Source organism: Tenebrio molitor, chromosome 1 (assembly GCF_963966145.1).
Source record: "Tenebrio molitor chromosome 1, icTenMoli1.1, whole genome shotgun sequence".
Lineage (NCBI taxonomy): Eukaryota > Metazoa > Arthropoda > Insecta > Coleoptera > Tenebrionidae > Tenebrio > Tenebrio molitor.
In genome coordinates, this window is record NC_091046.1 from 47,458,064 (window position 1) to 47,473,005 (window position 14,942).

Consider the following 14,942-nt stretch of genomic DNA (forward strand, 5'->3'; position numbering starts at 1 on the left):
AATTATTTGGATATTTCAAAATGTTGAATATATTTGGTTTTCTAAATTGTTAAATAATTACCTACTAAATTATTTTCCTCATTGAAGGAATTATCAATCAATCAATAAGTAAGTTTTTTCAATTTTTCCATTTCTTATTAGCTTTTACCTTCGAATATTGAATAAATGAAACACAAACATCAAATCAAAACTAAATTTCCAAAATTATTCGATTTGAATTTATTTTTTTATAGTTGCGTAAGAACTCTTTGATTTTCTTTTTCTATTAACTCAATTTTGATATTTTTAAATCAATAATTTAATTCATGAAATTATTAAACAAAAGTCAAGTTAGAATTCGAGAATTATGCCTATAATATTCTAGAATAAAAAATAAGATTTTACAATGTATTTTTTCCTACCTTAAAAAATTATGTGATTACGAGTACAGTAACTTTAAGCTTTCGTCGTTTTCAACCATAGATTTCTTCAAATTGAAATTAAGCAGATGTTTTCATTAGAAACATTTGAACTACAGTAAAAACTCGATAATTCGTCACCTTAATTACAACCGATGAACAAAGCGAAAAAGGAATTAATCAAAAAATTATTAAAACCGATGTTAATAAAGTGAAAAAAAAACAAAATACCTACGAGGTAAAGTCCATTCAAAAATTAAAAACCATCACCCGTTGCTTTAGGTTGGTAAAATTTAAAAAAACCCTAGGTATATATTTTTTCATACTATGTTGGTAACTATAAATTATGACATTTATTTGATTCAAAATAAAATTCAATTGTTTTGAATTCCGTTCATATTGTTTTATTAGCAGCACGCTTCATTTATTTACTGATTCTTATTATTTTTACTTAAGCATGCCCAGAAAAACAAGACATTTAATAAACACTTAACCTCAAAATTACAATTCTCACCAAATTTTACACTAAACAGCGTTGCCGATAGTAATTATCGAGGAAAATGCGACGTTGGTGGTTTTTTGATTTTTGAATGGACATTACCTCCATACACAGGGTTATGATAAAATAACGCACAAAATTTATAAAACGCACAGTATTAATTTTTGAAAAAAATGCAAAAAACACGTCAATCATTTTTTTTAATTCGACCTCTTTTAACGTATATAGAAAAAAAATTGGGTCAAATTTGTCAAAGTTATGACGTCATTAATATTTTTTTCAAATGGGAAGCTACGATTCCGATTAGATTATTTGATAGAGCTTATTTTTCTGCATTATAAAAATCTAGTTTAAGTAGGGATTACATAAAAAAACAAGCAAATTTATAAAGAACGAAATAATAACTAATAAATAAATTAAACAATACTTTAAAGCAAGAATTTACTCTAAAAACTGTTTGACGTGATTTTGCATTTTTTTTCAAAAATTAATATTTTACGTTTTCTGAATTTTGCGCGTTACTTTATGATAATCCTGTATATAAGTTATGTAGTTACGTCAATTAAAATTATAAAAACACTACACATGTGTTTTAGTTATTTTTCCTGGAATTTTCTATAATTCGTCAATTTCCGTAATTCGAACCTGACGAATTATCGAGTTTCAACTGTAAATTCGTTATCTCAAGATTACAGCAAAAATAAAATACATATCGGTGACCTTTTCTGAAAAAAAAATGGTGGTCATTCTTTCTATTTACGTGATTTTAATGTTCTCAAAAATATGTATGTACATATTTGAGTTAATTTTTAATTTCAGATTTTTAAATAACTTTTCCACCAATTTTAGTCTTTCGTTTATTGCTTTTCACATTGTATTTTGATTACCTAAATTCTGACTGAACTTTTCAAAATTGAAATAAATTGTTTCAACAAATGCGTTTAGGTATTGAAGGTTTGAGTTTTGAATATTTTTTCTACAATTTAAGCCTTTCTTTTTTGTTTGTATTGTTTGTAAAACCCGAAGATGTAAAAAAAATGAAATATTTTTACATCTCCGGGCTTTCTCCTTTTTTTATATAAAAAAAAATATTTTGTAAGTTTTTATTTTAATATAAAATTTGAGAAAACACAATTTATTTTGTATTTCTTTTTTCTTTGTATTTATTTAGATTTTTTTCTAATTTGATTAATTCTTTGTGATTTAAATGTAAAATTATACTAAAACATTTTTATAGTGTTTAAAAATAGTACCTAGTACCTAGTTTTGACATGAAGAAGTTAAATAAATAAAAAATATTATATTTGAAAAAAATTAGTCTGGTTTATGAAGACCTTAAAAACCAAAATATGACTGATAACAGTGATAATTAACAATTTTTGTCTAAACATTAATAACTTATCTCAGCCGTTTTCTTAAAATCATAATTTAATAGAATATTCTTAATTAATGTATAAAATAAAACCAAATGATACATATTTTTTTGATGGAAATAAAATAGAACTATTTCTTAATTAAAAAATATGTATTAAGTTCTGAGATGTAAGGACAAGTCAGATCGTCTCGTTAGTCAAAGCGCGTCCTACGATGTTACTGCAGGACTCTTCTAAAGGACGTAGAGGATTCTCAAAATCTGCTTCTTGTTTTATTTTTGCCTAAGAAAGTGCACGCAAAATATTCCGACACACATGAGTGTTGTAACTGTACCTAGAAATCCCCAAATATAAAAGTAAAAGTTCCAGAAAATGAAATGATAATCTCCAATTTCTCATATATTTTTGTCGCTCTTCTCGTTACATAAGAGTGGGTTCTTTCGAATAAAAAATAACGTATTAATGTATATTTCTACGGCTTACCGACCACCATTCATCATTATAATAAATGCGTTGTAAAATTCTTGCATATTTATCTAAACGGTGTGACGCAAGTGGAATTAATAAATTATCAGCAACAATTCCCCCACTCGGCGTCAAAAACTGCAATTTCATTTTGGCAACCTGTCGAGATTTTCCCGATTTCGGGGTGTTTTTTTCGTGCGAAATTTAATGAAATTCGATCGGTGGCCTCCGCCATTTGCATAAACTCGAACAATGCGTGTTGAACATCATCCTGCAATTATATAGCCGCGTTTAAAACATCGAACGTCATTAGGTCGGTTGAACATCTGCACCTCGAGGCCAACATGCAAATTTACCAAATTACCTGTCAAGCCCGAATTGCACTCGGAATAAAAAAAACCGCACAAAAAGCCGGACAATTTCATTATTTAATTAGTAGCGGCGATGATTTCGTCGATTAAGCAACCGCACATGTCGAACAAACGAAAATTCTGTTATCGTTAATTAAAAAGTACCACTAACCTGGACGAGCGAAAGCAAGGTGCTTCCGTTGTCTTCGGCCGGCCGCAAGATCACTGAGGGCCCGATAACCCTATCAGGGTGTGGCCTGAAAGGGCGCCGGAGGGGGGGCTGATTACCCCCGAAATTAAAAATTCGAAGGCACATCTGCATACTGTATAAATTATAATCCGGTGAGCCGGTCCGCATATGCATGATAATGCGGCGATATATCCGTTCGGTCCCCCCGTGGTAAAAAAAAAAAACATAATTTACCCCGTATAGAATCTTGAGGGAGACCCTTTTAACGCACGGAAAAAAATATGATATAAACCATGCTCTAGTGGAAAAGAAAAATGTGTTTTATTATTGCGCACACAAAAGGAGGTTTGTGTATATTATGTAGGAGATTTGCGACCCCAAAGGCCCTCGAAGGGTTGCCGCATCTCATTAACGGCGGTCCTCGATGCGGGAATTAAAACGTCTTGATGGGGTAATTAAGCGAGCGCCCTAGAGGTGCGAAATAATTGCATAATTGAGGCGGAAGTTTGGGGCGGGGTCGTTTGCGGGGCCGGGATAGCCATCGGCGGCGCTAAGAGCTGATGGACGATAAAGGTGATGGATTTCGTTGCCCTGGTCTAAACAATGAATTAAGCGGTCGGGGCCCGAAGGGTTGCTCGCTCGAAACGCCTTTCTTTGCCAATGCAGGAATGCAGAAACATAAAATAAATTTATTTTTAATCATCAAGAGAAGGGAAACTCTTGCGAAGTACGTAATTATTATCTAAAGGCAATAAAATTGAAATGATTCTTGTTTCCGTCGAGTTTGCTTTCACATTTTTTTCAAATTGATTGTCAAGTAAAGTAGGTGGTCACGGCTGAAGGATAGATGAAGCGGAAAAGGAAAATAAAAATCTTTGATCAAAAAGAAAATCACTGTATTTTTGGAAATCAATGTAAATAAAATACTGCAATGTAGTTGGTGGTAAAGATAACAACCAAAGCAACATGAAGAATCGTATATATTGTTAGGTGAAAATTATTTTAAAAGGTAAACATTTTTCTCCGCGTTTCAGACTTCAAGATGGATCGTAAACATTTTAAGGGAGGTTTTTAGAGTTATTGAAATTTTTATACAAGTCATTTCTAATTATTGCTCGTAATGCAGTCGAGTGTCATCTTCGAAAAATTATTCAAAGAAAATAAAAACAAAAAAAGGTGGAGCTCGAGAACAGACAAGAGTAAAAGTTTCGGTAATTCTTCACTTTAACTACTTCTGGAATTTTCGCGTTTTTTCTGGCTAGACACCCTCAGGGCGTCCTCCTAGATCGTTTCCTACCATTCAAACCTTGTGCAAATGCCTTTTTTTCTCTCTTGTTGTGTTTCAAGGTCACGTCAAGGTCGCCCCAATGTCTTAGTATAACTAAAAGGTAAGGAAAATTAATTGGCACAAGTGTGGGAAACGATCTAGGATGACGCCCTGAGGCTGTCTAGCCAGAAAAAACGCGGTAATTGTTCACTTTTACTACTTCTGGAAATTTCGCGTTTTTTCTGGCTAGACAGCCTCAGGGCGTCCTCCCAGATCGTGTCCCACCATTCAAACCTTGTGCAAATGCCTTTTTTTTCTCTCTTGTTGTGTTTCAAAGTCACGTCAAGGTCGCGCCAAGTCTTAGTATAACTAAAGGGTAAGGAAAATTTTCATTTGCACAAGGTTTGACTGGTGGGAAACGATGTAGGAGGACGTCCTGAGGCTGTCTAGCCAGAAAAAACGCGGAAATTCCAGCAGTAGTTAAAGTGAACATTTACCAAAACCGCGAAAATTACAGAAGTAGTTAAAGTGAATAATCACCAAATTTTCAATTTGAAAAAAAAAATCGTTACCAACAATTTTCTTTTCATTCTTGTCGTAGTTTTGTTTGTACCTTTATAAATTTCTGACCTGAGAATTGAAACCGAAAAAGCTCGTGTCACTTTCACCGTTTTCGGTGCCACTTTTCGTCGAATAGATAAATTTTCGTCGACACTTCGCCGCGTCAGCCCAGCGGAAGCCATCAAGCCGGTCATTTTTATAGGACGTCAAAGTCTCCAAAGAAAAAAATAAAGCTGTTGGTAGTACGGCGGCACCTGCGGTCCGAGCTTCCGTCTTGGATGTCGAGCCCGGTGTCAGACGCAACACTAGTCGAGGTCTTCGTCATTAAATCGTGTTTTGGTGGTCCCATCGCACCTTCGTCAGTCGAGAGCTCTTCACGGATTCCTCCGTCACCCCTAATAAATAACCGTTCCCCTCAATTTCATGTCGTTTTCCTAACCCTTTTATGTCATTAAACCCTTCATATAGTCTGTATGCCGGATTCGCGCTTTTTGTATTATTACACATTACACACTTTTTACAAGGGTTAAGGGCACATAAATCAAGAAACGGGTTGAATTTGCTTACGCAATTCATTCAGAGTCACGCATGCATACGAGCCATACGGCCCAAAGGGTCTACCCGTTTTGGGTTTCGCCAGAGATGGGTCGTATGAAGGATCGTAAATTTTTGTTGGTGCAAAATATTGCAAAAGATTTTTTTCGAATTGTTACAGTTGAATAAAATATTTGTATTTATTATAAATAATAGTGGTGATGATTAGATGAAGAGGGGTTGAGATTGAAGGAGAGTCGGTGGCGGCGTGAAGGGAGCCTCTGGCGGCGGTGATTAAGCCCAGCTGAAGTTCGATTTTCAGGAGCGCGTACTTTATGTAGGTCAGGGTCTAGTTTACACTTCCTCTCGCTTTAATTTTAAAATGGGAAACTCATCTCTTAAAAACACGAGGGAAAGTAGTCGAAGAGTCCGTAGTTGTAAGCGGCAGGACGGGGGTGAGCCGGGGGCGGCATGAATGAGCGCGCGGAAGAGCCGGGGAGGTGCGAGGCTCATTCACTTAACGAACTTCGGCCTTCTCCACCGTTCTCCTCATTAACCCTTCGGCGGCGAGCGCGGCGGCCACCCCTCGTACCTGCGCGACCCCATCCGGCCAACTACCACAGTCAAGAACGTCAGACGTGTCTGCTTTGCATAAAGGTGTAAGCCTCTCGGCTGTCGAACACGCATCCGCGAATTACCATCACAATCGCCGCCAAACAACGGCGGCAAGGGTGGCACGCATCTATGCAAATCGGGCGCAACGGACTTTGCTACCCCCGGGCCCGGGATGGAATTTCGGCCGAAATAAGCAACAATTTTTCGAAGCATGCATCCACTATGCCCGGTATTGATGCGGGGTTGTGTTGCGGATGATCGGCAGCGACGCCCCCGCCGGAGCTAGTTGCCATGGCGACGACGCCTGGCCCCGCAAGCTCATGGCCGTCCCCGCTCACCCCCGGCTGTCACATATGAGCACACATGCAGCCCCCGAGCGACGCGACTGCCCACGGTACCACGCACACCTATTATACGTGGAGTATCCCCGAAATAAAGCACCTTCTTCGTCTTTCTTTCCCAAAACATGTTAACGACTTTTCCAAAATTTTCACTCTTCACGAGAGAAACGTTTCTCATTTTCGCCGAACCCATTAAATTGGCCAACTTGTTATTTTTTATCGGCTGGATTATACTGAAATCAAAAAATGTAAGATTTGTCTAATTGGTAGAGGTCTGGATTCTCTCATGGGCTGTGACCTTGCAAATACCTGTGCGAAGGCGGCGCGATAAACCAGTGAAAAATCTACTCTTAGAGACGAAACTAACGTAACGAATGACGATGTTTTCCGATTAGTTTGTAGCGGCTACTTGAGACCGATATTCGTCATTTGCGCAGATATGTCTCACAGCCCATGAGAAAATCCAACACCTCCACAAGTCTCATATTTCTACACCCTCGGTTCCAAAATAGACAAGAATTTTCAATCTTAAATCTACACAATTGTCCAATGTCCAAATTTTAACTAGATCTGTCAAAGTGTTTATTTGAAAGTGAAGCTTAAATTTTTTCAAAATTAGTGTACTGTAAAAAATACTGTTCAAAAATTTGGTAAGATTTCATATTTTTCATTTTGATATCAGATTTCTGTTGTCTAATTCCAAAATACAACAGAAATTTGATTTTTTTTACAAACATTTTGATTCATCATAGACAGAAAATTCCAAATCTTCGCTCAATCAATTAATTTAGTGAAGGTTTTAATTTGTAGAACCAAAGTTTGACATTTAGGCACTTTACTCACATTCTTTAAAAATTTGTCTTGATTATTAAATTAAAAAAAAAAATTGTCTGATTTGCGTAACTTGTTTCTCTGTTTAATTTTTTAATGGGCATATGTCCATTTTCAAAATAGACAATATTCTTGAAATCATTTCCAAAATCTTGAATCTACACATTTAAAATGTTCAAATTTCGATTGGATCGGTCAAATTAGTCAAAGTATTTATTTGTGAAAACTAAAACATCAATATTGAGACTGATGTTTTATCGATTTTTTTTCAAAATTAGAGTTGTGGTATTAAAAAAAATACCAAGTATTCAAAAGTTTGGATTTATTTCATTTTACAAGTTTTGTATTTGGCATGTTGAAATTGAATTTTTATATTCTCTAATTTCAAAATACATCAGGAATTTAATAGTAGCTTACGAGTATTTAACGAGTTCGCGTGTAATTTGGGCTTTTTTTTGGCATGAGTGGGCCAGTTTAAAACTCGAGTGAAACGAGAGTTTTAAAGGTCCACGAGTGCCAAAAAAAGCCCAAATTACACAAGAACGAGTTGAATACAACGTTTTTTTGTTCGACGAGTCCCCCAAAGGCTCCAAATCGCTGAAAATCTTTAAACTTAGCTTGACGTTTCGTTTTGACAAGTTGTCAAATTTATCAAAATCCGTTCACATAGGAGAAAATTCTCAAATTCTGACAGTGTCGAACAAAAAATTCTTTTACAAATATTTTGATTTACCATAGACAAAGAATTCCAAATTTTCGCTCAACCAATTAATTTACACAAAGTTTTAGTTTGTGGAACCAAAGCTTGACATTTAGGCACTTTAATCACATTCTTTAAAAATTAGTCTTGTGATTATTAAATTAAAAAAAAATCAATCCAAAAAATTAGAACATTTCTTCAAATTTGTCTGATTTGCGCAACTTGTTTTTCTGTTTAATTTTTTAATGGGCATATGTCCATTTTCAAAATAGACAAGATTCTTGACATCATTTCCAAAATCTTGAATCTACACATTTAAAATGTTCAAATTTCGATTGGATCGGTCAAATTAGTTAAAAATATTTATCTGTGAAAACTGAAATCTCAATATTGAGAGTGATATTTTATCGATTTTTTTTTCAAAATTAGAGTTGTGGTTTTGAAAAAAAATACTGAGTATTCAAAAGTTTGGATTTATCTAATTTTACAAGTTCTATATTTTGCATGTTGAAATTTAATTTTTATACATATTTTCTAATTTCAAAAATTCTTTTACAAGTATTTTGATTCACCATAGATAAATAATTCCAAATGTTAATTTGTGGGGCCAAAGTTCAACATTTAGACACTTTAGTTACATTTTATTTAAATGAAAATGAAATCCAAAAAATTCAAAAATGGTATTAGTCGTCAAATTTTTTAATTAGTTCAGCTCAATTTCCGACTAGAATTTTGTCATTTTTTTTTTTTAATTTTGAATCGATATGTTCAAATTGTCCAATTTTGGATGGACCTGGCGTTAGGTCATTAGATATTATTTATTTGTACAGTGAAATGTTGATATTAATTTTTTTTTAAATTATGTAGTAAATTTGCAAGGTTTGTCTGATTTTTTTTTTTGTAACATTCTTCTCTTTGACCAATATTTTTAAAACCCTCATCTGCAAAATAGATCCGTCTATTGAAATTTTTTTATATCGACGCTATTTTTCAAAACATTGTAGTACCGCAAGCCAAAAAACCGTTGTGCATTATCGAGTTATTAAAAAAATTGGTTGAAATTCGTTCGAGTTCCGCATTTTCCCTTTGATGTTCGATCCTCGGGGTCGTTTTGTGTTTTTCCACATTTCCCCATTCCAGACGTGCTGAAACATTCGTTCCTGGAATCGCGATACATCCGAAATAATTCGAAAACAATGTAGCGTATAATTCAAATCGTTATCGCGTCAGCCGTAAATCCGGAGATGATTTAGAGCTAATACGTTCGTTCTGTTCGGTGTAAACACGAAACAAGCCGCCGCCGAACGTCCGCCGGCGGAACCGCCGGCGAAAGCTCTGCACCGGCGTCCGTTGCAACCGCCAAATGCGGATTAACCGACCGGAAACGGCGCTCGCCGACTCCGGGCAATTTGCATGTTGTACGTGATATGTGAGAAATGGCCCTTAATCGGACCGAATTACGTATAAAAGGGTATCAGTGTTGAATTGCCGACAGACGCACCGGAGTCGCTGTTCTGAACGAGCCATTAGCTAAGGAGCGGTTCTGACAGCGAATGCGTCACCGAGATGGAAATTTGCATCGACACTTGGAGGAAACGTGTAAATAATAAAAATAATAAAGACGGAGATGTATGTTGTGGCACGGGAGGTGTTTTGCGTTTGTCGGGGGAAGGTTCGGGAGGTGGTCGAGTCGTAGGTGGCGTGGATGGGTCTCAGGGCGCAGGAGCGGCCTCCAATCCAATTTAATATCGAAGAAGAGGTGATATACTGTATGTAGATTATTGTGAGCGACTACGTTGCATTTTCGGCTAGGGTCGAGGGTTAGATATATCGAAGGGGAAGAAGAGTTCGCGCTCGAACGAAGTTAGTCGTCGCCGTCTAAAAAGCTCCAAAGCTCGCTTCAATTTGGACAACGCGACGCACATATCCTCGTTATAGCGGCAGGAATCCGAAATTGCGCTCGTTAAGGCGCACGCCTGATTGCCAGATAATGACCGGAGCCGAGGAGGTCCTCCCGGCGGAGGCGGTTGGGAGTCCGGTCACGAACGGCGGCGTTAACGCAGCTGTGACGAATATATTTTATTAGTTCGTAGGTAGGTAAATTCGCGGAATTCGCGCAAAAATCTAAAGTCTTGCTCTTTGTTAGGCTCATCATTCCCATCTCACACACGTCCCTCGGAAATCTCATTATTAATCTTTACAGTCAGTAAGCACGCTGCCTCGCAATCCGGTTGTTACCATCTTTGTGGTCGTGCTCTCCGAACAGCGCAAACACCCCGGTTTTTCTTCCACAGCCGAATTATATTTTAATATTTCCCACATGATTGGCAACAAGGGCGGAATGAGAAATGTGTGGAATTTTCGGGGAGGTTCGGCTGAAGCGCCGCTTTCTCACCTCAGGGGCGGCGCAAACGACAAGAACAAAAAGGAAAAGGACAAACATTTGTTAAAATAAAAACAACGCAGTAACATATCAAGTACCGTGCGATCGAAAATAAAAAAAATCGAGATAGCCATGATGAATACATACCTACATTTCAGTTGGCAGCACGTAAAAATTTAATTGAAATGTCATTACAATGGTAATTGTCATTATTAATGGTCTTGTTCGACATCTCAAGTTTTTGAGGAAATTCAACAAAAGTTTCCGGACTTTCAAGGCACTTAACCATTAACCAACAACTTACCCAGAAAGTCTACAAATGCGTAAACATGTTTTTGGAAACAGGTAGTGTTCTGCGCAAAAAAGGCAGTAGACGACCGACAAAAAGATCAGCTGAAAATATTGAAGAGGTTGAACAAAGAATTATTGCAAAGATTAACCCAAGAAACTAACCTATCATTTGGTACAGTTCAGCTTATCCTTAAAAAAGATTTGCACTTTTTTCTCTATGGTGTGTCTGTTGTGCACGAAATTACCCCTTGACAATAAGAGCCCCCACAACCAACAACAACCTCACTGGATAATATTGATTGATCGATGATCGTTGGATCTTGGATCGATTTATAAACAAGCGGCGTGCGCGTGGTCCGCGCTCACCGTTGACGTTAAATAAAAGTGCGGGAATTTTAAATCTCATTGTTTTATTGCACCAGCTGAGGAATTCTTTTACAACCGACAGGTCACACAAAATTCTTTATGAAAATCAAGATTTCAACATTCTCAAAATCACTAACCTAACTTTTAAGACTGACATCAGATAATTGAAATCTTAACGAATTGCCAACTGAAATTTTTGGTCAGCGCCTACTCTAATTTTTTTTTTCGATTTCTTGGTACATATTTTTAAAGGTTATTTAATTTTGAAAATTTCTCTCCGGGTCATTCCGCATCAAGAGGCTTGATGAATACGAATGTCATTCTGATTAATTTCCGCTGTGTGATTTTATCCTAAGTGTGGGAGTACCACAAGAATCCATTATTGGTCCATTTCTCTTCACCTCTTACTAATAATCTATGATCAATTTAAAGTGCTCATTTCCAGATAATTTCAGACAATACAGTGTAATATGTCCAAGTAAAGATGCACCTGTATACATAAAGAACTAGAAAACTTAGAGCTTTTGAGCTATTGTAAAATAAATTACTTTTTCTCTGTGATTAAATAGCATCTAAAAGCAGTAACGTGCTTGGTTTTATAGTCTCTGCTCTTGAACATCTTTTCCTTATTTGGTCATCTTGCGCTTACATCTCCACATTACGTAGCGTGAAGCAAGTGGCTTCTTTATTTTATTTGTAATTTCTGAATTACTGAGAAATAATGAAATTTTAACTACACAGTTTAATTCACTACAAATACTGCAAATTATACTTAAAAGTTATATCGCGCGTTGGAAACCGTCAATTGTTGTGCTTTTTTAAAGCGTAGATTAATTGGAGCATGTTGACAGCTAACCTAAAATTTAAAGCCAAAAAATCTTTCTTTTTCCTCTTTTTGCAACGTTTTACATTAAAAATAGGATAACTTAACGGTTCCTATTCTCGAAGCAAATATCTAGAGGCACCTTGTTCTGAAAACAAACATATTCTTTAATGTCCCGATTAAACATAAACAAATGTCGTTGGTGTCAAACGGCGGGAAATTCAAACTTTACACTGTTCTAAAGCCCAAAAATGATTAAAGTAGTTTTCGTTTTTTCAAAATGTGTTAATTTTTCTTTTGGCGTTTGGTTCGTCTCCCCCCAAGCCGCCACTGCCTCCTTTTTGTTCTTTTCTTTCCCAGTCTCGGCGACAAAATAACTAGTTTGCATAAAACTTTTTTACGGTTGTTTCGAAACGCGACTTTATACGTTTCGGGCGGTCGGTAATACGCCAAGGTAGACAATTTTGAGAGCGGTTATGTGAATTACCATAGTCTACTTCTTATGAAGCGAGCAAAGAATGCGAGAGGCTGTAAAACGTAATATGCCAAGGACAATAACTGAATGCAGCTAACGGATATGAACACATAAACGGGAAAATAACCTCTTGCATGCGAGCTCGATATTCAAATTCCGACTGCGACAACGCATATGTGAATAGAACCGCTCCGGAAACTTGCCCAACTACCACTGTTTTGTTCGACCGGAATCTGAGAGGAAAGGGTTGCGGGGACACCGGCAGCTTCCGTTCCGCCAAAGCTCGCCCAAATTTCGTAAGTCTGCTCCTTCTTACTTGGTGTTTTCGCTCGGCAGTGGTAACGTCTTTACCGTGTGCAACGTCACTTGTCACTTTGCGGACACATGACTTGAATGTCGTTAGTTGTTTTAGTTTGCCCGAAGCACTGCACATACCTTTGTAAATTGAAGAACTTTTATTCCATTTTTTTACTGTTGGCAATTTCATTTCGGTACTGCTTTCTAAAAAGCTCTAGCTTTGCAATTATCCCGTCGAGAGACGTTCCCGTGGACTCAGATCGGGTGCGCATCGATGACTGATTCAGATTTGCCGTGTCAATCCTCCGTTATTAGCCGTGTAAACCGTCTTCACCTTGCGCATTCTGACCGTCTTCAGTTTCCAGTGAGGGGTCGATCCGCCACAATCGAGGCAACAATGGTGTTTTACGGCTTGTCGGCCCCATTGTGATCGTTTAAGGGATGCCTCTCACGTATCCTGGACCTGTACACGGAATTCCTTCGTCCGTCGTGGAGTCTTGAGCCCGGCATGCAGATGACAGATCAATAAAACGTCTATTAGAGGTTTCGCCACTACAATAGTCCCAATCACTTGCATGCGCACCACGTCAACGTGTGCATGATGGATTAGGTCGGCGGGGTTAATTGAACGTTGTTGCAAGTCGATCGGGGATCCCATTGAAAAATTGGAAGTTTTCTTCGAAGACTATTATAAATTTGTTTCCATCTATTCCTTTTGTCGTCGGGATCCCCCTATACACTGTCCCACCCACCCCTATGGACTTCAATTTTGTGTTCGCGTGGATATGCATCGAGCAGGGGGAATTTCATTTTGTATCCTACATGTCTAGCCCTCCGCTCCGCGCCCGGTCCCATAAGAGGAATGAAATGGAAGTTCGATATCATCTCTACGCTGTTCCATCTTCGCGCCGACTCCTCCACACATGACATTCGTTCCTGAGTTGGTGAGTTCGTTCGTTTGTTGCACGCCACATTCGCAATTTTCTACCCTAATTGCACCGGCTGCAGATAAACGACACCGGAAAGGGGTGACGACCTTCAAAAACTCTACGTCAATTTACAAAGGGTAAAGGGCAAACTTCACCGCGAAGCAGTTGTTGTTTTCTTGCTGCGCTACTCGATCCAAGAACTACCAACACCAATTTGTTAATGTTAATTCGAAAGTTTTGGCTTGAAAAAATAATACTGCAATAATTCTACAAACAGAACCAGCACCGTTCTAAATTATCGCGCGTTAAAATAAATTCCTGAGCTGGGAAGGCGTTGGAAACCGTCAATTGTTGTGTTTTTTTAAAGTGTAGATTAATTGGAACATGTTGACAGCTAACCTAAAATTTAGAGCCAAAAAATCTTTCTTTTTTTTTCTTTCTTTGCAATGTTTTACATTAAAAATAAAATAACTTAACGATTCCTATTCTCGACGCAAATATCTAAGGGCACCCTTTGCTCAAAACAACATGTTTAATTATGTCCCGATTAAACATAAACAAATGTCATTCGTGTCAAACGGCGGGAAATTCAAACTTTACACTGTTCTAAACGGTTTAATTTTCACTTCCAGTAACGTTAATTTAAATAGGTATTAGAGAAAAATTGGAAACATTTTACGATCGAAAGTGAGCTTACTCTAATTTCTTAATACGGAGCCTGCGATAGAAATTTACTATTGTCGAGAAATAGAGCTTCTGACTCTTCATTGATGGTCAGAAGCTGCTCGTTCTCCGATGACTTTGTACTTTTAAAACGATACAGCGAAGATTCTTTTATAAGAATTTCAATTGTTCAATTGTTCAGCTTTCAGCACTTTGGAAAATAAATATAGGATCGGGAGTGTGACTCTGCATATTTAAAATTACGCAAAAACATATTTATTTCTTTATTATTACCTCAGCAATAATTGAAATTCTTAAGTTAACACTGTTTTACATTAGTTGCTTCCTAAGAACTTTTATTGACAACTCATTCGAAGCAAATAAGATTTTTCATGCTTTGTCAAACAAATTCAATTAAAATTTTCCGTTAGGGAAAAAGTAACATTTTAGTATATCTGACTAAACACCGTTCACGTTGTTTTGGCATAATGGAAGACCATGATTTATTCTTTTAACGTTGGACACACTGTTTGATTTCCGTGACTAAAGTGCCTGACATGCGGACCTATCAAAATGAACATAACATGTTGC